General features: G+C 43.5%; 1 long non-coding RNA gene across 1 annotated transcript; it reads right to left on the bottom strand.

Annotated features, from left to right (window-relative positions):
- Positions 1 to 1,794: 1,794 nt before the first annotated feature.
- LOC130360625 (uncharacterized) lies at positions 1,795 to 25,707 on the bottom strand. Its single transcript, XR_008890739.1, has 4 exons — positions 25,594 to 25,707; positions 5,648 to 5,787; positions 3,703 to 3,827; positions 1,795 to 2,013 (listed from the first exon to the last, which is right to left on the bottom strand). It is a non-coding gene; the product is annotated as an uncharacterized LOC130360625 (long non-coding RNA).

Raw genomic sequence — 25,707 nt, 5'->3', positions numbered from 1 at the left:
ATTGATTGAAAACCCCTTTACAACAAAGACACAGCCAGAGCCCATCCATAATCTTGTGCAAATGTCTGGTCCGAATAATGCAGTGATTTGGCAGAAGATGCCCAGTGTTATGAAACAGATCATGACACAAAGATATTGGATGGAAAGCAGCTGCCCTCAAAAACAACCATAAAGTCTGTTGACTAAGAGGTTCCAATATATTTTCATTCCTTAGTATAGTTACTCAATGTTGTGTAAATGCTTAATATAGGACTACGGACTGAATGTTTTACATGAAAGACCTCTGTATTCAAAACCGATAAAACATAATACAGGTAGTCCAGTTCTGTCCAGAGGCAGCCAGCATATTCTTAGATACGGCCATCATGCCCCCTCCCTTAGATATGAATGGAGGGGGTGTGGTGTGATGTCACAAGGGGACGTAGTGTGACATCACATCTCCGGTCCCGGAAACACAGGTTTCTGAGACTGGAGCAGCAGCCCAGTATAGAATGCGGGTGCTGCACGGAGATCGCAGGAAGACATCTTCTCCCCTATCATTTAGCTCCACAGAAAGAAGTCACAGGGTGTTAGATCTGGATAGTGGAGGATAGCTTAACATTGGTAATTTGTTCTTTCCAGCATGGCTGATCCAATGTTCCTGTAGAGTTTTGTTTAAGTATTAGTGAACATCCAAATGGAAATGTGTAGGGGACCATCTTCCTATCAGTGGCATAATTCATCCCTGTGTCTGTTGTCCTGTGATTGTTGCTATTGGTCAGTTTTGCTTAGATTTCTAGTCACTGCAATTTACCACTGATGTTACTTTAACTACAGGGCTTTACTTTTGCACAATCACTTTTGAAGGTGTTATCCAGGAATTGAAAAACAGAGATAATTTCTTTCAAATACTGCTCTCCGTCTGTCTCCAAGTTGGGTGTGGTTCTGCAGCTCGGTTTCATTGAAGTGAATGGAGCCAAGTTGTAATACTACACCCAAAGTGGAGACAGACAGGGAGCGGTCTTTGAAAGAAATTAGATCAGTTTTTCAATTCCTGGATAACCCCTTCAAATCACCCTGTATTTTGAGTTACTTTCACAATATATCCTTCATCCAATATATCCTATCCTAGTACTCTTGTGCTTGAATATGAGCCATTGTGTTTCACAATTACTTTGTTACTATCTTAATATTTAATTTGTTTGATTATTATGATTTCTAAAAAAACTTTTATATATTATTATGTTTTGTAAACAATAGTTGTCTGTAATTTAATTAATTGTGCTGCATTTTATTATGAAGTGTCATTTTATAAAAATAATCATTTCAAAATTACCATTTCACACCAGCCTGCAAAAGTCAATAGCCAGCACACAGGCCAACACCAAAACATTAAGGAAACATATAGACATGGACAAAATTAAATCCATTAAAGACAGAAAAAAAACCTGCGCCTGAGACCAAGCTTCCTTACACTGGGCAGCACATTTTTCTCCAGAAAGCCTTGATAGTCTTGAGATTTCATTGTACACTGTACAGATTCAAGACGAGGGTGGCCATCACAAATGTTGGGGCCCTTACAGCTCAAGGTCTATTCCCCATATATGGACTTTCCCCTAGGGTGCCCCGGGGGCCTGTTCACAATTTTATTTTATTTTCTTAATATATATATTTCTAATTTCATTATATATATATATATATATATATATATATATATATATATATATTTCTAAGTACTGCACAGTAAAACATGGTGCTGCCAAGTATTTTACTTTAATTCATATACCCTACTCTGAATACTGTGAAACCATCCTAAAAAAATCAGCCTAAAAATGAGCCAATATTCCCACATACTGACCATATAGCGATAAAAACCATCAAACATTCTACAGAGAGTATAAGTGATTACAGTTATATTTAATGACTTATATGGGATGTCTGCTCTGACCAGAGTTGTTCATATTTCCTTTTTTCCACTATGCGGCCCAGGGCTTCATGAAGACTTCTACTTGCCAAGGCTGGTCTTTACAGAACCTGTCAGAGCAGCCAGATAAACAGTTTATCCTTCGTTTACCAGCAAAATACCCAACTCTTCACAAACTCCCCATGTGTATTGCCCTAATACAGAGTACTCACTTTGTGCTCCCATAAATAATTTTAGGTCCCCATATTTATTTGTAGAATTCCTCTGTGCCCCTCTATATAATTTTAGGCCCCCATATATAGCTGTAGACCACTCTGTGCCCCCACATATAGCTGTAGACCCCTTCTGTGCCCCCATATATAGCTGTAAGCCCCTCATTGCCCCCATAAGTAGTTGTATGCCCCCTGTGCCCCCATTAGTAGCTGTAGAACTCTGTGTCCAAATAGATAGTTGTAGGCGCCTGTGCTCCACATAAGTAGTTGTAGACCTCCAGTGTCCCCACAAGTAGTTAATGGCCTCTATAAGTAGTAGTAGGCAACCAGTGCCCTCATAAGTCATTGCAGGCCCCCCTGTGCCCTCACACACATACTGCCTCCAGCAGTATACAGTAAATGGCTTTGTGCAGTATGTCTGGGTTCTGGTTCGCCTATCTGCTCAGACCACTGCTCCGCTGGTCTGGGGCCTATGGGCTATAGCAATAGGTCCCTGGAGTGGTCGGATGACCGAAGGTGACATGCTGTGTCTGTATAACTACATGTCCGTCTTCCTGCTTGGCTTTGCTCGTCCCCACCTTCTGTCGGGGCTATGCAGGCACACCTCCCAGCAGCATCCAAGCATTTAAAGTGGCAGCATGCCTGTTCCACGGCAGACTGACCAGGACATCCCTGTGTTCTAAAAAAGATATTTTCGGACACAGGGATGTCCCGGTTATACTGGCAGTGCTGGCAGGCAACAAGCAATGTGGTTCAAGACACTCTGTGCCAGATGCAGTAAAGCAGCCACAAAACATAACTGAGCCTCCTCCATGCTTCATGTTGTTTTCTTTGTATGAATCAACTTTGTGCCTTTAAACATACAGCTGACGTGAATTTCCAGAAAACTCCAGTTTTGCCTCATCTGTCCAAAAGACACGCAATAAATCTTCTGGGAGAATTACTTTTGTCAGTCTCAAGTTATTTCAGGGAGCATTGTGGGTTGTTTGTCTTTAAGGCAAGGGTACCAACAATTTTGTACACATCTGTAAAATGACATTGGGCCATATGGTATTAGGAGTATATTACCAATTAGGGTGCGTTCACATTGGGCAAATCACGCTGAATCTCCACTCGCGGAATTCAGCGTGCGGAGATTCAGTCTGGCTGCTGCCATGACCCTCTGGCACTGTGCTGACACCATTGACGGCTATGCAGTGCTCGTGGAATTTCACACAAAGAATGAACATGTTCATTCTTTGTGCGGAACTATTTCATCGGCGGAATTGTCCGCCGCTAAAATTTCTCAGAGTGAACGGGTCTCGCGGAAGACCCATTCACACTGGTGTTAAAGTTCACTGTGCAGAATTCCGCTAGCAGAATTCCACGGAAATAACGTAGTGTGAACGCACCCTTAGACTACAAGGTCCTCTCGAGACACTGGAATCAGCATCTGCCTTGTTTCATAAGTCTTTATGAAGGCATTTTTTTTTCTTTTTTAAAATAATACTCCCCAGTAGAGATGCCAAGATCAACAGCTCCATTGGTGAACTCCTCGTATAGTAATGACATAAGTGTAGCAATACACTACACATTTTAAATAATGACTTTTCATGCCAAGTGCAGCTACCAAGTGTTGTAAGGGGAGGAGGGATTCCTTTTCTCTGAGTAGGGTCCTTTGCCATCTTCGTCTGGAGTGATCAAAACTGTTTTGAGTTTTAGTTTAGCAAAACCTTTGGCAATAAAAATATTGAAAGCAAATTAGTTGCAGAACATTGGCCTCAGTTCCCCTGCATAAGCAAAACTCTCTAGTTCTTTTTATATTGGCGATTTTAGCATCTGTTGGATAGGGATCCTAATAGCTTTTCCTTTTCTTCTTACATTAAAATTTAGGTGACTAGGCTCCTAAAACATAAAAGGGAGCACATTTACATAAATGTAAGCCAAAAAAAATGGCTGAACTCCTTCCTGAAACATTATGGTGCTGCAGAAAAATGTATATTGTTTTACATCACTTTTACATAAATTTACTGCTATCTTAAAAGAGAGTTTTTGTTTTTTTGTATTATTTATAGTATAGATAATACAAAACCATAAGTGGCATAGGTAAGGCAATGAATCAAGGTTCACTTTAAAGGGGTATATCAGGAAAAAAGTTTTTTTTATATATCACCTGGCTCCAGAAAGTTAAACAGATTTGTAAATTACGTCTATTAAAATTTTTTAATCCTTTCAATAATTATCAGCTGCTGAAGTTGAGTTGTTATTTTCTGTCTGGCAACAGTGCTCTCTGCTGACATCTCTGCTTGTCTCGGGAACTGCACAGAGTAGAAGAGGTTTGCTATGGGGATTTACTTCTACTCTGGAAAGTTCCCGAGACAGGTGTCATCAGAGAGCACTTAGACAGAAAAGAACAGCTCAACTTCAGCAGCTCATAAGTACTGAAAGGATTAAGATTTTTTTAATAGAAATAATTTACAAATCTGTTTAACTTTCTGGAGCCAGTTGATATATAAAAAAACATTTTTTCCTGGATAATCCTTTTAAAGTGTACCGGTCATTTGCAAAAATTTGTTATATTATGTAGATAATAGCATCATATGTATGTTTGTAATATACATTGGTTAAAAATTTGTATATGTTTATCTTGCTTAGTGTCATCCCATTTCCCTAATAAAAAAGTAAACAAAAAAATAAAGAAAGAAAGAAGCTTATTTGGAATTGCTGCTTTCTGAATTGTCCAAACTATAAAAATGTTATGTGATTCATCCCACAAATAGCCTTTGGAAAGGAGATAAGATATCTAAGGCTGGAATACCCCTTTAACTTTATAATTTTGCTTCTTATAAGCAACATCATTTTTTACACCCTAATCTTCAGATTACACTTTTTGAATGTTATTTCATTCTTCTCTTTGATGTAAAACTGTTGTAAAACCTATTAAAATAAGTAGCAATATACAGCAGAAATATACAAAAAATCATTACAGTGCAAACAGATTTCTGCACCACATGTTTCAGTATAAAGACAAGAGGGGGGGGGGGGGGGTTATGAAGCATTTTACCCTTTTTTCTTTGGGTAAATTTGTCTCAATATTTTGGCGCAGTGTGTTTTTTGCGACTTTTCCTGTGACTTTTCATTTACCTGTGTTTTGGTTTGTTGCTGTGATAGATATGTTTTTGGTTGATTTTTAGCGGTCAGGGATTTATGAAAATGCAACTTTTTTTAAAAGTCGCATACTTTGGCACAACCCACCAAAACGGGCACTAATCACCACCAAATAAAAGAACACTTACAAACTAACTGTGAACAGCATTATTAAAAAGTTGCATTGTGGTCACATGAATTAAAAAGTCGCACAAAAAGTCACAGAAAAACACCATACAAAGTGGAGTACTAATGTGAGGAATGTGATCAGTGTGGGATTCATCACATGTCCTGGACCACAGTTTCCATTATATGAATTAATGGAGTAAAAAGACGTTCACCTACTCCACTTTCCATAAATACCCCCCAACATGCACACAAATATAAGACATCGCATGAGTTAAACCTCTTAAGCAGTATAGATTTGAGTAGTTTTAGTAGCTGGTTGTCTGCAGAGTAGTCCGTTGCTGAGAGCTACATTCCAGTGTCGGCTTGTATCTCCATTGGTATCTGGGGCTCCTGCCTCCTGCATGTCTGCAATTTACCCTACAGCAAAGAAAGAGATTTTAACCGTATTAAACTGTCTAGAAAGTTTTCTTGTGTAAAATATTATGAGTCTGTTAAAAGTCCTTAATGACAACAAGCAAGTTGAATTTACTATGTCTGAAATGTATTTAGCTAGACTTATTTAGTATCATCATCGGTTTTGTAGCTGAAATATTGCTCTTTATTAAAAGACAAACATTGTGGATAGAGAAAAGTTTGAGGATATAAATCATGTAAAGAAAAAAGGGCATAACCTTAAATTGGGGTCTCCGAGTTCCTGAATGAAAAGTCTGCGGTGCAGAACTACAGTTATTGAAAGTCGTCATGGATTTCTGCAAGTGTCAGAGGTCACACTAATGTTTAACAAACTTTCGAAAGACTTTCGAGAGACTATGGAACTTTCTGCCAGAGGAGGTGGTCATGGTGAACTCTGTAAAAGAGTTCAAAAGGGGTCTGGATGCATTTTTGGAGAGTAATAACATTGGTGGTTATGGATAATAGATTTCTAGGGACAGAACGTTGATCCAGGGATTTATTCTGACTGCCATATTTGGAGTCGGGAAGGAATTTTTACTTGAGGTTTTTTTTTTGCCTTCCTCTGGATCAACTCAGTAGGGACTCATTAGGGTTATAGGTTGAACATGATGGACTCTGGTCTTTTTTCAACCTTATGAACTAGGTTACTATATCGCAGACAGGACACTTTAATAGTCTAATTTTTATGTTCACAAAAGAAACTCTTCCACACAATGGGGGGTATGTATGAAGCTTTTTACCCAGTTTTTTTGTCTGTGATTTGTCGCAATTTTTCCTTTATGTCATTTTTTGCGACAAATGTTTGCGCCAAATGGTTTAGAACAAAATCACTGATTTCACTTTGTTAGTCGTGATTTCAGTTACAATCATGCCTTGGTATGAAATTCATCATTTGCGACTTTCGTTTTGGCGCATTTTCGTGCACAATCATGCCTGTTAGGTCGCAAACTTGCACCAAGAAAAAAATTACACAGAAAGTAGCTAAACAACATTACAAGGTAGAACACGGGCCAAACAAAGTGGCTTACCAATGTCTTAGTACATGGCTGTTTTCAAGTTCACAAACAAAGCAAAAACCTTAACCCATGTAAAGAAAAAGAAAAAAAGAGCTTGTTTAAAAGGACCACAAAGCAAAAAAAAAAAAAAAAAAATTATGTTTAGCTAAGGTAAAAAGAAACATTTATCCCAGTCAAACATTTATCAACCCTAGGAACAGATTTTTAAGTTAGAAAAAGGAACTAACTTGGTTAGATTTACCTTTGTGAAGCAGGGCAAAATCCAAGTGGAGAATTAACAAGTTTCAGCTGCTACAACACAGCCAGAAAATGTTGCCTGGAATTCTGGGGCAGGATCCTGCGCATCAATTGCGCCAAATTTAACCAAGTGGTTTGCGACAAATGATAAATCTGGCACAAAAATGCACCATTTGTCGCAAAAAAAAAACATCAAATCACACATTGCTACACCATTATTGATACATGTCCCTCAATGTCTTTCCTGTGAAATTGTTGCTTTATGGGGAAATGCATCAGTAGGTTCCACAGTAGTGAATTTTACCTTCAGAACCAGTAATGAGTGATGCGCATTATATTAAGCGACAGACGGAAATGTACTGTCTAAGCTAAAACATATGGAGCAAGATTAAATATAGGCCTAATGTTCACACTTAGTGAGAGAAGCACCCGTGCTTACTAGAGTATACATCAGAGACATTTGAGATGAGAGAGGTATAAATGACTACAAATAAAATGTTTAAAAAGACAATTAAAATGTAATATACTGAAAATGATAGGAAATAGTAAGAACAATGTATATGTGGAAAAGCAACTAAATAAGCATGAATAGCAGCTGCCATGGGGCCTAGACATGAATGGGGCCCATCTCCTCTAAGTTTTAGAAATAATTACATTTGGCTCTGGAAAACAGTGAAATGTCACACATTTTTAACCCTATTTTTCTTCCATTGAGTCAGTTTTCTTTAGCCTTTTATAAAACTATGTCCTCTTTTGGTTGTTTTTCTTCTTTTAAATATTCTCTCCATCTTTACTGTGTTAATTCCCTTTATGTATATAAAAGTTTCCCTCTGTCTTGTCTTTCTTCTATACATGTTAAGGTCCTTTAACCTTTCCTGGTAAGTTTTATTCTGCAACCCATGTACTAGTTTAGTATCTTCTCTGAACTCTCTCCAGAGTTTCTATATCCTTTTGGAGATAAGGTCTCCAGTACTGCAGAAAATACTCCAAGTGAGGTCTCAACAACCCTCTGTACAATGACAATGACTCTTTCTACTGCTAATACCTCTTCTTATACACCCACACATTCTGCTAGCCATTCCTGCTGCTCTATTACACTGTTTGCTTACCTTTAAGTCTTCTGAAATAATTACCCCTAAATAAATTTCTTCAGATACTGAGGTTAGGACTGTATATTCTACACCATGCCCTTGAGTTTTTTCGTTCAAGGTGCATTTTTTACACTTGTAGTGGCCCAGTAAGGGATGGTGTGTCCCTGTACTTCTCCTGCCCTGTCAGGCAGAGTCTCTCCATGTCCCCAGAGACCCCTTTATGTGTTATCCCCTATGAACATAAGTTGCATAATAAAATGTACTGTTTCTTTAATAGCTGTTACCATGTGATTGTTACCCAGGAGACACTAGTGACCAGGTGACCCCCCCCCAAAGGACCTATGGGATCCTTGCTAAGCTCCCCTATAAAACCAGGGTATGGGCTGCAATCTCTCTCTTGGACCTCTTAACTCCTTGCTATTCCTGCTGAGGTCCAGTGCAGACGTCTCAGAGTGTGTTCCGAGCATTGGAGGTCTCAAGCCTAAAGTCTGCAGCCACAAGTCAGCTGAAGTAAGCTCAAAGTAATCTTCATGTCAATTGTCAAGTCAGTCAAGTCTTCTATATAGTCACCTTGGCCTGAACTAAAGTGTCTCTACATATTGCATGTCCCAGCAAGCCTGTGAGGTCCCCCTGGTCACCTCCTTGGGATATTGGCTGTACTGCATAGACTGTGTCATCTGTCTACCCTCAGTAAACTGTAACTGTAACTTGGCGTCAGTGTCTTCATTGCCCCCGTGCCTAGCCCAGGACCAGCGGTATTACCTTTGGGTGGTTAAGGCTAAACCACGCCCTGCCATCACGACAAGAAGGGGTTAATAACATCTGCCCCTAGGGTTATAACAGCTACCCTGCATTGAACCCCACTAACACCACACACTTACAAAACAGTAAGCCAGGGATGCCTTATACTTCACACCATAGTAAGCCAGCAGTAGTTTATACAGTGCTGGCTTATTGTTAACTACTTAATGCCACATGGTTTCCTGACCAAAATCAGAGAGTATGTCTGATTATGGTGCATTATCCCCTGCATTAAAATGTGTTTCACAATCCAGAGCACCCTCTGCTCTAATCAGCCAGATACAAACCAATCACCTAGTATTACCACAGCCTTTCCCACCCAAATACCACCCATCCCAGGTCCAAGTAATAATGTTGTTCCACTTACATAGTTTCTGTGGCACTCTTTGCTGCCCGCATAGGGTGCCGAGGAAACAGCTGTGAAAAGAATGTTTACACATCACTGGTCATGTACAGTACACAGCTCTACACAGTTTTCATAGAGCTATGTACTGTAGCCAACACACTTAAGATGTCATGCTAGTATGCTGCAGCACCATGATGTCACCCCAGCTTAACATCTTTGGCACTGCTACATCTGTATTTTGGTGTGAGTGTGTATAATTTTTGCATGTACAATCATTCATCGCTCACAGATCTCTAGGCATGTTGCATGTTATGATTTAATACGTTATGCTGGTTTCATATGATGACGTATGTATGTTTACATTCCCCATAGATTTTTATATTTCTTTCACATTGAAAGATGGAAAACCTTCTCCACTTCAAAAACTGCAAGTAATTGTTTTACAAGCAAACAACTAAATCAATGTCCTAGAAGAGATTGATAGTGTGTTTAGCTTAAGCAGCTGACATACAGTAGTGAATGATGTCATGTGTACTATAATATGTAAAGTACCTCTGAGGAATGCTGCTCTCCTTCGCCTGACAGTGTATAACATGGGTGCTACAAAGCTTAATACACTATTTTTTCATTCCTACTATGTTAATGTACCCAGACGCTTTAGTTTAGGCAAACAATCCAATCAATCTCAGAGTTTCAGTGTGTTTACTCATTGTACAGTTTTGTATGATTTCCCAGACAATTTGTTATCTTTTGGAAATGTTTGTTGGTAGTTGTCATCTAAATGTGGCCTTTTAAATGATAAAGACGGCAATGTTTATTATACATACAGTGGACTGGGACTCTTTAGTACTAAGACATTATTGATTACATAATCTCACTCTCAAGTTATTTTTAATTCTGGTAAAATGCCTTCTTCTTTTTTGTGATGCAACAGTAATTTCAAACCATGGGTTGCCATAAGGGGCCCAGTAAAAGGAAGGGGGCAGCTAGGGTCAGCTTTTGTTTCCTATTACTGGTACTTAAAAAATAAAAGAAATAAATCAAATCCCTTTAGTTAAAGGAGATTAAACATTAGATCTTTTACAATTGCACACCTCTCAACACGTTAAAATATCATTTTAAATTATCATTTTGGGCAAGCCTATAGAGCAGGGGTGTCAAACACCCGGCCCGCGGGCCGAATCCGGCCCACCAGACCTCGTCATGTGGCCCGCCGCCAGCCGGCAGCCTTCACCTTTAATCTCGCTTTAAAAAAAAAAAAAGAAAGCCGCCTCTTCAGCACATGCGCGGCGATCCTCCTTCGGTCCTCCTGATCCTCCGCCTCTATGGTTGTACGCACGGGACGTTAGTGACGTCCCGTGCATACAACCATAGAGACGTGGGAGGAACAGGAGGACGGCAGGATCATCGCAGGAGGACGCGCGCAGGCCCTGGTAAGTGACCGGCGGCGCGTTATCTTCTTCAGCGTTCCGGTCACCGCTCGACCGGTCCTGGCACCTACTGCTATGGTCCATAGGCCATAGCAGTAGATGTGACCCCGGGCCGGAGGAGCGGTGACCGGATCACAGTGGGCGCAGCACACAGATATACAGCCTCCAGCCATACACTGTATATGGATGGAGGCTGTATGTCTGTGGGGAGGGAGGAAGGGGGGGGGTGTTGCCAACCTAATGTGGAGGGAACTATACTGCCTATCTAATGTGGGGGGAACTATACTGCCAACCTAATGTGGGGGGAACTATACTGCCAACCTAATGTGGGGGAACATGCTGCCAACTAATGTGGGGGAACATGCTGCCTACCTAATGTGGGGGGAACTATACTGCCTACCTAATGTGGGGGGAACTATATTGCCAACCTAATGTGGGGGAACATGCTGCCTACTAATGTGGGGAAACATGCTGCCTACCTAATGTGGGGGGAACTGCAAGGTACTGTACATTGCGGTAGGAGGTGTAGTCTTATATGGCGAGTATATCCCAAACTCTACATTTTAACTGTAAAAGTTGGGGGTCGTCTTATACACCAGTCGTCTTATACGCCGGCATATACGGTATGTGGGGGGGAGGGGTCCTACAGATACATCCGGCCCTTTGAGGGTGACCAAACTGCTGATGTGGCCCCCAATTAATTTGAGTTTGACACCCCTGCTATAGAGTATACAAAACCTGACACCCTTTTTTTTTACCTGACAGTCATAGGACCTCTTTAGTGGAGTTTTACATGTACAGCTTTTTGTTGCAGCTTTACCTTTAGTGTTTCAACCCCTTAAGGACATGCACCTTAAGTAACGCCTTAGTACATTTACGAACAGTACCGAACGCGGTGATTGGAAAGGGATGACTGCTGATAACTATCAGAAGCCATCACAGGACATCGGCTAGATGCCTGGACCTCCTGAGACCCCCCCCCCCCCCCCTTGTCGGCGATCTCTGTGATTCGTCGATCAATTCCGTGAATCACGGCTTTTCCGGGCTAATTGGGTCTCTGGTGACCTCCTGTAAAATAGGGGTGATCGCCTGGAAAATAGGGGTGATCGGGGTTGTCAGAGAAAGCCACGATCATCCTAAAGGATAGGAGTGAGGTGGTAGGGGTGCCACCTCCTCCTATCCCCAGCAATTTGCCGGTCAGCACTGACCGGACAGTTGCAGGGCAGGGGTGGGGGGGGTTAAAGTTGAGATCCCCCGCTCTGCCCACCCCTGGAAGTCAGGGCAGAGTGGGGGACAGATGTGGCTACAGTACCGGTCGCTGTGGAAGAGGGAGCCGGCGGTAGGCAGCGGGGGACCAGTGGCAGGAGACAGAAGCAACAGTAAAGATCTGGTAAGTGATCTTCAATGCACCCTTGTAGTTTCACAACTATAACCACAATATTCAGCATGCCCTAACTGTCTGGGCATCCTGGGGGTTGTAGTTTTGCAACATCTGGAGGGCTACAACTTGGACACCACTGTATAGTGGTCTCCAAACTGTGTACTTCCAGATGATGCAAAACTACAACTCCCAGCATGCACGGTCTGTCAATTGGCATATTAGTAGGAAAATTGCAATTTTCATTTTGCCCAAACTACACTTCATCCATTCATGGGAAATAAATTTAGGAAACACCCGTGCATTCAAAAAGTCCATTTTACCCCTATACCCAATCCTCATGGGGGTACTTTCTGTAATGGTGTCACATGTGGGTGTTTAATTTTTGTATTTTCCTCTCAATGTAAGTAACCATCAGCTACTGTTTTGCCCTAGGCCTCAAATGCAAACAGACTTCTATGACTTTTGAGCCCTGTTGTGGCCCGCCCAGCACGTTACCCCATATGTGGATGTATTTCCATAGTCCTGCGAAAAAAAACCCTATGAAATTTGTAACCCAATTTCTCCCATTAGCCCTTGTGAAAATGATAATATTGTGTGGTGTAGGGGTTTGAGGTGTAAGGTAGATGCGGGGCAGATGTTATGGCCCAAGGTGCAGGTGGAATTAACCCCTTCTGTCATGACGCCAGGACGTGGTTTAGCATAAACTACCTGAAAGTTTGTACCGTTGATCCTAAGTTAGGCAGGGGCAATAAAGAGTCCAAGGCCAGGTTAAGGATAACAGTAACTTTACTGAGGCAAGACAGATGGTACAGTCTATGCAGTTCAGCCAATTTCCCAGAGAAGTGGCCAGTGACAAAGGGGGACCTCGCAGGCTTGCTGGGACTGGCAGTGGCTTGACAGACTATGATGCAGGCCACATTGACTAAAGGTGGCTTGACTTGACTGTGATGGTGACAGACAATTGAGGTGACTTGACCTGACTCAGGACCGACTGGTGGCTGCAGTAATTTAGACTTGAGGACTCCAATGCTCTGGACACAGACACTGGAACACTTGACTGCACTGGACCAAGTGTCACATTGAGTGGTGGTGTCCTTCTAAAACCCCCTCCTGTGACACACACTGCATTTTTTCTGGGATCATCCCTTTTTTCCAGTGTGGGGGACCTCACCTGGAAGGTGTTGGCTGGGTGCCTACAGTTCCAAAGGTGTTCTGACCCGCTCTTCGCCAAAGATTAGGGCCTTTAGGACTTCATCTTGAAACTGCAGTTGTGCATGGCAATCTGTATCATGTAGACCGCAACTTTTTTGTACCATGCCCGTGTTTTCCGCATGGCATTGTATGGCATGAGGACAATAAAGACCTCACTCCCAGAGACATAGGCCTCCCACAATTTGGCCCCAAAGTGATTGATGACCGGCCTGATTTTATACAGGCGGTCATACGTGGGATCAGTTCGGGGGGGGGGACATGCCGCATTATCAGCATAATCCAATCATTTCCGAATGGCCTTGACGGGTCATGACCATACTGTAGAGCGGGGTCTGTTAGAGGACATCCCCACTCCAGTATTGCCTGACACTTTTTTATTTTTAACTAGGCCCATATGCAGCATGAGGCTCCAAAAGGTCCTCATTTAGGCTGTGTTGACTGGGAACCAGTCATTGGGCCTAGCCAAAACCGAGCCCGGGTCTGCAACGACGAACTGTTGGGCGTAGGTTCGTCTGCTCAACCATAAGATTAACGTCGCTGAAATAATAACTACAATAGTCCATTTCAGTGAACCCGACAATGTTAATCTTGATTTCTGAGTCACCAACAAACTCAGGAATCATGGGCTTGTGGTCTGCTGAGTCCAGACAAGTTCACCGGTACAGGGCATCAGTGAACTTGGCTGAGGGGTTTGACTCGTATGACTGGTATGAGCACCAGGGGGACTCATATTAGCATAGGGCAAAGGAGGTTTGCGGTCACGCATGGCGGTGTCTCCGCCGCCTTGGTTGACCATCATCACTAGATGAGGAGGAGGGTTAAGAAGATAATAAAAATGTGGGGTCTTCCTCACCGTCAATGGCGCTTTCAGTGTCAGAGGCAAGTAAGGCATATGCCTGCTGTGTCATAAAAGCCCTGTGGCTTTATTCCCTACTCAAATTTGAGGGGAGTATTTGTGGGAACACTTTCATTGGTGTGTGTGCTGCGTGTGGTGCTTGACTACCTGCCCTAACCCAACACCTAACAGAAAAAAATTAAATGAAACTAAAAAAAGGAAAAAAAAATTTTTTAAGGGACTTCTAGCACAAAAAGCCCTGCACAAAAAAAAAATGTGTTTTCCTAATCAGTGGTGTGTGCACTGATTAGCGCTTGGTGGTGGCAGGGGACACAAAAGTCAGTGGGGGGTCCGGCCGGAACAGCACAGATCAATTGCTGGCAGGACAGCCTTTGTTGCAGGGACACCACATTTTACTCTTTATTTTGTGTAGAGTAGTGTAGTGTTTTTAGGGTACGTTCACATGGGCAGGGTTTTCAGTGATTTTTCCGCTGGGAGTTTGACCTGTGGCAGAGAATTTGCTGCAGCTCGAACTTGTAGCAGGAAATTCACTGAAAGCCCCTGCTCGTGTAAATGTACTCTGTAACAGCTGTTGAAGAACTACAGCTACAGCTGCTGGTTGTCTGAAGAGGAAGGAGGGAGGGAGGCTGTAGAAAATTGTTCCCCTGATCTGTCCTCTCGTGTAGGGTTTGCAGAGAACTGTGTCCAGGCACAGCAAGGCTGCAAAATAGTGAAGATATTGAGACTGCACATATACCCCCCCACCCCCCGCACACACACACACACACACCAACCAATCACGGAACCCAGCGGGAAATGTGAAATTACAGTAGGCGATAGAAAAACTCTGCAGCGCTGTGGTATGTTAAAAGGAGCCCGGGCTGGCATCACTCTGCAGCCACCCGAGCTCTGTAATTTTCTCCCCGCTACCCTTGCGCCTAATGATGGGGACACTGCTTTATACCCCCCGCCACCCGCATGTCTCCCACCCGCCCACGCCGCACATCTCTCGCCTGCTCCAAGACTACAACTCCCAGCATACCCTCACTGTATGGGCATGCTGGGAGTTGTAGTCTTGCATCAGGTAGCAGACAGATGGGAGACGTGCAGCATTGGTGGGTGGGAGACAAGATGGAATGTAAATCAGTGTCCCTGTTAGGGTAGCGGGGTTAGAATCAGAGGAAGTCTGGGCCGCTGCAGAGTGATGCCAGCCCGGGCTCTGTTACAGGGTTGTAATATCACATTTTCCACTGGTGCTGTGATCAAGGCTGCCAGTGGGAAATATAAAATCTGCTCTCCAAAGCCGTTTTGTAAGCCAGGTCCGGGCTGGCTTACATTTTGGAGGGGTTGTGACTTTTTGTGCGACTGTCACACTTGATAAATCCCTGACCACTGCAAAGTGAAAAATGAAGTTCACTTTGTAAGCTCTTTTGTAGGTTTTTGCTTACAGCTAAAAGGCGCACAAAAATTTGCTTAGGTGCTTATGCGACTTTTTGTGTAAGCAAAAAAAAAGAGCTCAAAATCCCTTGATAAATGTCCCCCATTGTATTTGTGAATCAATATATAATTTATTTGGAATTTCCATTTTCCTTACAAACAGAAAGTTTCAAAGTTAGAAAAATTTGAAATTTTCTACATTTTTATGAAATTTTTAGATTTTTCACCAAGAAAAGATGCAAGTAATGACGAAAGTTTACCACTATGTTAAAGTAAAAAATGTCACGAAGAAAAATCTCGGAATCAGAACAAAAGGTAAAAGCGTCCCAGAGTTATTAAAGGGGTACTTCGGTGCTTAGACATCTTATCCCCTATCCAAAGGAGCCCCGCCCCCTGTGAAGTCACGCTCCGCCCCTCAATGCAAGCCTACGGGAGGGGGCGTGATAGCTGGCATGACGCCAGGGTGTGGGTTCTTCCTCAGTATATATATCCTACCACCACCCGTCCTAGGAACGATAGGGAGGAATAAAGGATTGTCCACAACCGAATGGGTGACAGCTTCACATGGTCCAGGGCAACCAACTGGTTAGGTCTTTCAGTGTGGATGGGATGTAGAGTTGCTCTCGCATCCTTGCGAAGGTTCTTGCTTTCGGCACACCACTTTTCAATGTCTCCACGCATTTCCACCCAATAAAACCTTGGCTTCAGTCTTGTGAACTCCAAAGTGTCCTGACTGGTCGTGGTATGCATTAAGGACCATGGCTGCGTCCCTTCGGTAAATTAGAATTTGAAGCAGACGCTCTCCCGAAACTGGATCCAAGGAGTTTCTGTACAGCAATCCCTTGTAGATGAACAGGCGATTTTGTTGTCGCCATCGTTTCAATTCAAAGTCTCCCTTTGACTTGTGCAGACGGGTTGGCACCCTCTTCTGGAGTAGGTAGTCTAGGAGGTCCCCCATGGCTCGGCTCTCGTCCTGTAGTGTCTTCCAAGTATACAGGTCTTCAGGAACTTTAGGAAGCTCAGGTTCTTCGCCCTTCTGGGTAGCCAGAGTGTTCTGGCTCTCAAACCTATGATAGAAAGGTGGCATTTCCACATCCTCCCACATGTCTGCTACGGGCGGCTCTTCACCAGGAGAGATACAAGAGAGCACATCAACATTGACGTTGGTTTTACAGCTCCTGTACTTTATATTGAAATCATAGTTAGCCAGTCGGGAGGCCCAATGCTGCTCAATGGCTCCCAGTTTTGCAGTATTCAAGTGTGCCAACGGATTGTTGTCGGTGTAGACCGTAAATAGAGTGGCTGCCAGGTGGTCCTTGAACGCTTCGGTGACCGCCCAGACCAAGGCAAGGAGCTGCAACTTGAAAGAACTGTAGTTGGCATCATTCCTCTCGGCTCCTCGCAGATGTCTGCTTGCAAAGGTGATCACTCTCTCTTTACCTTCCTGTACTTGGGATAGGATAGCTCCCAGGCCTTCAAAGCTGGCATTGGTGTACAACCTGAATGACTGACCATTGTCAGGATAGGCCAAGATGGAAGGTTCAGTAAGGAGACACTTCAGAGTCCGGAATGCCGTCCCTTGTTCTTCAGCCCACTGTATCGGGAGTCTTCCATTGTAATTCTCCTTTGCAGTGCCCCGAAGAAGAGCCGTAAGGGGCTCAGCAATCTGAGTGAAGCGAGGGATAAAACGCCTGTAGTAGCCAGCAAACCCGAGGAAGCTTCGGATGTCCCTCACTGTGCGGGGTTTGGGCCAGTTCTTCACAACACTCACTTTTTCAGGGTCAGGCTGCACACCTTCGGTACTGACAATGTGTCCCAGATAGTGAACTCTTGGTTTCAGCAGATGGCACTTGGATGGCTTAACCTTTAGTCCATGCTGTATAACGATTTGGAAGACTTCCTTCAAAAGATCCTGATGCTCTTGGTAAGTCCTGGAATAGACAATAACATCATCTAGGTACAGGAGTACACTCTGGAAGTTGAGGTGTCCAAGGCATCGTTCCATCAAGCGTTGGAAGGTGGCAGGTGCATTGCACAGTCCAAATGGCATGCTCTTAAATTCAAAGAGCTCCATCGGGGTCACAAATGCTGTCTTCTCACGATCCTCCTCCGCCATTGGTACCTGCCAGTATCCACTGGTGAGGTCTAGTGTAGAAAAGTAAGCAGCTGATCCCAAAGCAGTTAGTGATTCCTCTATCCTGGGGAGAGGGTAGGCATCTTTGTGGGTGACTTCATTTAACTTCCGATAATCTATACAGAAGTGGATGGTCCCATCTTTCTTCTTGACAAGGACCAAGGGAGCAGCCCAGGGACTCTGGCTTTCCCAGATGACGTCAGCCTCTTTCATCTCCAGTAACATTTTCTTTACTGTCTGATACATTCCAGGCACCACTGGGGGTAGATACAGTAATAGGCTGTGGAGGGGATAATGGTTGTACCGAGGCTACCAGGGGTTCAGCAGAAGGTGCACTAATTTCCTCTGCCTCGGGCCCTGACTCAATGACCATGATAGCTTATCTCTTAAAGGCTGGGAAAGGCATATCGGGATTCTGCACTGCCAGCATCCTAAGTTGAGCCTTGTCCCATTTGTTCTGTGCCTCATCTATGAACCGGTCCATCAGCACTTTGTTACCCTGTTCGAGCGTAATGCCATCTAACTTTTGCACCATTTCTAAAGCATTCTGTAATGCCACAGCATATGCCCGAAGAGTCTCACCTGGCTTCTAACGTCACTCAAATAGTCTTAGATGTACCTCAGAGGGGGAGTAAGACTCGAACACTTGGTAAAGCCCCTCAAAGATTTTCTCCACTGTAGCCTTGTCAGCTGCCGGCCAGGTGCGGACCTCCTTCAGTGCAGGCCCCTGCAGCTGTCCTGTAAGTAACTGCACCTGTTGGTTAGCGGGAAAAGAATAAAAAATAAAAAGACTTTGTATCTTTTCCTTGAAGTCTCTCTAAGTAAAGGGATCCCCGTTGTAGTTGGGAAGAACTGGATTCCCCAAGAAAACAGGTGCGGCAACTGGAGCTCCTGAGATGAATGGAGAAGCTGGAAATGAAACAGCTTGATCTTGTCTTGCTTGCTGTGGTGGTCCCGCTGATGAGACCACAGGAGCATCACCATCTTGCTGGGCAGGTGGTGGAAGTGCAGCATGACCTGGAAGTGGCATTGGTGCTGTAGGGTCGGACATCTTGATTTACGGTACTGGCCCCTCAAATGAATCTTGAAAATGCAGCACTCTTTAAGCAACGCAGCTGTTCTTTAATCTGGAACTTGAGAGCGGTGATCTCGAACTTGAGAGCAGTGACCTGGAACTGGAGTGCGGTGATCTGAAGCTGGTGTGAGTTGATGCAGGACCTCAGCGTAGCACCTTAACGCTTTACAGTGCGCTGGCTCTTTAAGAACTTTAGCTTGCCGCAGCATTTTTTCGCCACTCTAGGTGCACCTTCCTGCAGGCCTTCTGATTTAGGCTCCACCAAAATGGCCGCCGCGGCTCCAGAGACCTCGATGGGCGGAGCTTCGGGCTTGCGCTCGGGAAGGCCCTGGGCTGACTTTAACCCCTTCCGACGAGTCTTGCAACTCTGCTGACTTTTTCGCCTCCCCCCTTACTTTTCGTGCACACTTCTTGCACACCGTACCATAAGCACAGTCCCGTACACTTGAATGTGATTCACAGTACATTAATACAGTCCTTTCCATGGGGGGGGGGGGGGGGTACTCTGTTAATGGTGGCAACAGCTGTAGGCACACACCCGTATCCTGTTCGTTAGACGCCAGAAAGCTATGTGGTGGCTTGGGGTGTAGGGTGTAGGTTGTGTAGGTTGTGTAGCTGTGCAGTGATGAAAGGGTGTTGGATTAACCATTAACTGTTTTGACGCCAGGGTGCGGGTTCTTCCTCAGTATATATATCCTACCGCCACCCGTCCCAGGAACAATAGGGAGGAATATAGGATTGTCCACAACTGGAGGTTTAGTAAACTATAGATAACTTTACTGCAGCTTTTATGCAGGTTGATAACGGCAAACAGTCTATACAGAAGAGTAGTCTGTAAGTTCCTCACAGTTGTTTGGGACCTTATAGTTTATAATCTCTGAGTCTGGAATTACGCTGTTCCGCTGGATTTAGGGGAATTGTTTAGGTCCAGCAGTCGCGCAGGATTAACGGGATTTAGATTTGGTAGACTCACGTTTAGTAAGTTGCAGCAGTGATAGGCTTTAGGCCTAGTTCTGTCTTTAGATTTGTGCTGAGCTCCGCTCACTGTCATATCCCGGGGAAAAGAGCGAGAGATTGGTTACAGCGCCCCTATATAGAGAGGGGCAGGCTTAGAGCTTATTGGTTCCCACCAGCTGTCAGTCCTTTCACAAAGCATTATGGTACATCATGTGACCACATCACGTGCCCTGAAAGGTCCTTAAGCTTAACTTAATATTAGACTTAATGATCATGTGACCTAAGGTCCTGGAAGTACTATACACATAATAAAATATTTACACTTTATACACATCAAACAACATAAAATTAAAGAAGGAAGAGGTGACAAGGAGTTATCACACCATGAGGATCCTACCGGTACATATGAACTCTGACTTTGGGCACACAAGGTACGGTACAGGGTACGGTACCAGGACACCACATTATGTTTATTCTCAGTCCTTTTATACTAACACCCCTGACTGTGCCTTGGAGGCATGCATTGGCCCTGATCTTGCCTTACATTTTGCTTAATCTTTACTCAGGACTCTTACTAATTCTTTTTTTGCACTGGTTTTCTAGCACTAAGCCCTCTGTATTCCAATAAATCCATGCAAATAGTTTTTTTGTTGTTGTTTTTTTTTCTTCATTTTTTAATTTTTTATTATTAACGTAACAGAACATTTCAGGATATCATCCCAAGTATAAAATAAATCCATTATTATTCCTTAATGCACTGTGATGATATTTTTTTTATTTTCTTTTTTACCAAATATCATCTTTACACAAGGGTATACTAAGAACTAAGCAATTAAGAAATTCAAAAGGGCTAATTCCCTTTTTAAACGGTTTATGCCTGGACGTGCCTTTGTCCATGAAATGCATCTTAGAACTGATGTATGCAAACTGAAACATAAGCAATATCCAAATTGTCTGCTTCTGAACCTCTCAATAAAGGTGGCATTACCTTAGTCCTTAGCCATTAGAAATAATGTAGCTTTCTCATAGCTGCACTTGAAGGTAGCTCCCTATTGTAGATACTTAAAGAGTACCTCTCATGACCTTGTTACATTTTATAATCCTTCCAGTTCACTGCCCCCATCATGATAAACCACCCCCTGCCTTTATTTTTATTATTTTTTAGTTTTCTACCTTGATATTGCTCTGTATTTTCTGCTCAGTCAGATTTAGAGACTGGGAAGGGGCGTTACCCAGCAGGCATGACATCATCTGAAGCCATACAGGGGAGAACTTCCTCCCTCACTCTGCTACACACAGCCCAGAGCAGTTCAGTGTGAGATGAGCTATGATTGACTAAGGCTGCACACACACACACACAGACTCAGCACTCCAGACTAGAGATGTCGCAAATTGTTTGCCGGCGAACAGTTCCCGGCGAACTTAGCATGTTCGCGTTCGCATCGCCAGGCGAACATGTGTGAAGTTCGATTCGCCCCCTATACTTTAACATTGCTGGAAGCAGAGAGGGATGATCACTGTGATGTGTACTGTGAAAAAAAAAACGAATATTCGTAATTACGAATATATAGCGCTATATTCGCGAATATTCGCGAGCAACACTACTGCCTAATATGGGGGAATCTATGTGCTGCCTAAAGGGGGATATAAATATGTGCTGCCTAAAGGGGGCTCTATGTGCTGCCTAAATGGAGGCTCTAACCATGTGCTGCCTAATATGGGGGAATCTATGTGCTGCCTAAAGGGGTGCTCTATGTGCTACCTAAAGGGGGGCTCTAACTATGTGCTGCCTAACATGGGGGCATCTATGTGCTGCCTAAAGGGGGATCTAACTATGTGATGCCTAAAGGGAGGCTCTACCTATGTTATGCCTAAAGGGGGGCTCTAACTATGTGCTGCCTAAAGGGGGCTCTATGTGCTGCCTAAAGGGAGGCTCTAACTATTTGCTGCCTAATATGGGGGAATCTATGTGCTGCCTAAAGGGGGGATCTAACTATGTGATGCCTAAAGGGGGCTCTATGTGCTGTCTAAAGGGAGGCTCTAACTATGTGCTGCCTAATATGGGGGAATCTATGTGCTGAATAAAGGGGGGACCTAACTATGTGATGCCTAAAGGGGGGCTCTATGTGCTGCCTAAAGGGGGCTAAAGCACGTTATTCCAAAGAATTTAGGAATAATAGGTGATTTATGCCCTTTATGGATTCAAACCAGACTCTGCATCAACTATGTAATTTTCCATGGGAGTTTTGCCATGGATCCCCCTCCGACACGCCACAGTCCAGGTATTAGTCCCCTTGAAACAACTTTTAAATCACTATTGTGGCCAGAAAGAGTCCCTGTGGGTTTTAAAATTCGCCTACCATTGAAGTCAATGGCAATTCGCCCGGTTCGCCGGTTCGCGAACATTTGCGGAAGTTCGCCGTTCGCGAACGGAAAATTTTATGTTCGCGACATCCCTACTCCAGACTGCATTTCCTGATCTTGAACTTCTGCCAGGCCAGAAGGAATGCAAAGTATGTGCAAGAAATGGAGGAGATATGTAGTGGCAGCTTTTTTAAACACAAATAAAACAGAGAAAACTTTTTTTAAAACAAAGTACATTAGAAAGATTTTTTTTATTTACCGTAAGGAGTGCAATAGCACAAAATAGTTTTAAAGAGAGTCCCCATTTAATTTGTGTCTGCTCATTCAAATCTATTACACAAACAATTGCCATGGTCTAGTTAAGGCCAATGTGGTCTTAGCAAATCTCTGCTGCCCAAAGTGGTGGCTCCCCCTCTACGCACCTGCCTCTGAACACTATGATGTGTGGAAGGTGAAGCACCCAACTGAGGCTGGGTCCACACTACGTTTTCTCCCATACGGGAGCGCATACGGCAGGGGGGAGCTAAAACCTCGCGCTCCCGTATGTGACCGTATGCGCTCCCGTATGCCATTCACTTCAATGAGCCGACCGGAGTGAAACGTTCGGTCCGGTCGGCTCATTTTTGCGCCGTATGCGCTTTTACAACCGGACCTAAAACCGTGGTTGACCACAGTTTTAGGTCCGGTTGTAAAAGCGCATACGGCGCAAAAATGAGCCGACCGGACCGAACGTTTCACTCCGGTCGGCTCATTGAAGTGAATGGCATACGGGAGCGCATATGGTCACATACAGGAGCGCGAGCTTTTAGCTCCCTCCTGCCGTATGCGCTCCCGTATGGGACAAAACGTAGTGTGGACCCAGCCTGAGAAGGATTTTACCTTTTTTCCCATCCACATAAGGTTTACATACAGATTGAATATTTTCTTACAGAACGCTCTCTCTTACACGTTGTAAAAGAAACAACCATTTTTACAATTACTTGGTTTTATCACACATCTATTTCCTCAACTAGGCAGGAATAAATTATACATATTCCTGAGCCTATATGAAGACTAAGGAGATAAAATTGGCTTATATTATCCTATATGTTTGACCCCGTTTTCTCTGGTGCAGATGGCTTTTCTGCGCCAGTGAAACCAGGGGCAGTCTGTGGGCGAACAGTAGGTATTTTAATCCTTACATATTGCTTTAGCAAAGATTTAGCATGTGCAACTTTTGAAAACTTGTTTAAAAGTAGCACAAATTGTCGCAGAGCCCATGCAAGTCAGGACCTGGTATAAGAGCCAAGTCCTGCTGGCATGGGCTGTGCATGGCTTTAATCATTTTGTGCACAGAGCATGGAATGAGAAATGCTGTGGGATGTACTGTATACAGCCGTGCATAACATGGTTACATAAACAGTGTAGATCATGGGGCAACACCCCATGCACAGCTCCCACTACTTAAGGACAATGGGGGAGATTCATCAAAACCTGTCCAAGGCCTCTGCAAAATGAAAGAATCGATCTGATTGGTTGCTATGGGCAACTTTTCTTCTGGACAGGTTTTGATAAATCACAAATTGCATAGCTCGCCTGCATAGACTGTTATCCGCTTCCAAACCACCTCTGTTGGCCACAAACAGGATATAAGGGATTGGCAAGCCATTATGGAAGATGGTAATACCCCTTTTAACAAGACAAGACAACTGAACAAGTCACCTGGTCCCTTCTGCATCCTGCTAAGACTGGAGTTTTATGCAGGTTTTTGTTTATGCAGCACCTCCTTGCCACTTGAGCTCTGAGCATGATTTAAAGCTGACAGATTCTCTTTAAACTGTGACTGGTAGGCTCTAGAGTTGTCAGTACACAGGAGAATGTAGGACCTTTTTTGGACCACTTCCACCAGGTTCCCTATAACAGGAACTCTTGTAGCACTGTGTCTACTGCTAATCTTTCTTTGTGAAACTGGATATCGGTGAGAGAAATGGCATCAGGTAACACAAGCCATCACTTTAAGCAGCAGTGGAATATTTTCATATTTTTTTAATAATATTATGCTCAACTTCTTTCCAGACTGAAAGCATATTAAAGTGCAATTAGTTGTATGTATGTTACCTTCATGCAGGTTTAGTCAATACTGCTGACTGATATGCCCCATTAAACACGATTAAAGAACAGGAGAAAAGCTACATCTGTGAATGCTAAAAAACAGAGCTACTTAACATTATTAAAATGTGCGGCATATTCAACACGAGCAGTCAAATAAAACATGAAATGCTATTTTTATTGGATGTATCTAAGGGCCAAGTCACACTGTGTGCTTCTTGGCTTGGAGATACTCTCAAGCTTACACTGTAAATCAGCCAACGTCCTTGTGTATGGGATTTTGGCCAAAATTTTACATTTTGCAGACCTCCTGTCCACATATCACTGAGGCCTCTTTTGTCATGTCCATCTGGAGAATTCTGGATTGATAAAGGCGGCAGGGGCATATAAATGAACTCAGGTGTCTGTTCCTCAAGATTTTTATGTGCATGGGTAAGAAAATAAATAGATAGATAGATATAGAGATAGATAGATAGATAGATAGATAGTATTCCAAAGAAAGCAGCACTCCCAAAAAGATGAACCGGTGCCTCCTGCTGTTGATCCGGGCCAGGGATCCAAAATAATTACTTGAGGAAGAGTCAGTTGCACTCCAAATGGTGAAACAAAGTGTTCTTTATTCACTCCTAAGTGAAGCTACATTTTGGCAACCTCACACTGCCATTGTCAAGCCAATGGCTTGGCAATGGCAGCGTGAGGTTGCCTAAACGTAGCTTCACTTAGGAGTTAATAAAGAACACTTTGTTTCACCATTTGGTGAAACCTCTCTCTTTCATGTGTAAAGACAAGGCTGGCCTCCCACCAGCCTAGGAGCATGTTGGCGTAAGTGTGGGCGCATGGGCTCCCAATGGCCGTGCCCCTAAGCTGGTGGTAAATATGGCTGTCAAATAAAAAATTGTTCCGTGTGAGGAAAAATTCAAGCAATCTCAACACCAAGTTGTTGTGTGCCGTAGATGGTTGCCTCTAGATGATAAAAAATATGAGACGGCCCTCAATCCCATCTCGTGAGGGATCGAGGAATAAAATGCCTCTATATCAATACTCTTGATAAAAGGGTATTTCTGTCAAGGGAGAGACCCCCAATTCTCTTCAGAGGACCATAGAGTCCCTGGTATAAGATGGAAGAGTGGGTAAAAGGTCCCCCACCCCTTGGCCTATTGTTTTCCTCTAGTAAGTCTGCTAGGGAATCTGGTTGTAAACAGGTCCCCAATATTTATCCTAGTTCCTGGCATTCACGCCTTTCCTTTTGCTTATAGAATTTGTGCCACTTCAATTTTCTGGAGAATGGGTGCAAATCCTTAGTCCATGTGAAGGAGTTAAACATGACAGTTGGTACAAACGAAAGGCCTCTACTTAGGAGTCTCACCTGTTGTTCAGATAATACCACATCTGAGAGGTTCACCACCTGTAAGTTGTCACTAGATCCTGGATCATTCAATAATGGGTTTTGGGATAAGGATCCCTGCTGCTGTCCCTGCTG

This window comes from Hyla sarda, chromosome 3, assembly GCF_029499605.1.
Source record: "Hyla sarda isolate aHylSar1 chromosome 3, aHylSar1.hap1, whole genome shotgun sequence".
In the NCBI taxonomy this organism is placed as follows: Eukaryota; Metazoa; Chordata; class Amphibia; order Anura; family Hylidae; genus Hyla; species Hyla sarda.
The sequence above is the reverse complement of the archived record's forward strand: the minus strand, read 5'-3'. Positions and strand labels throughout refer to the sequence as shown.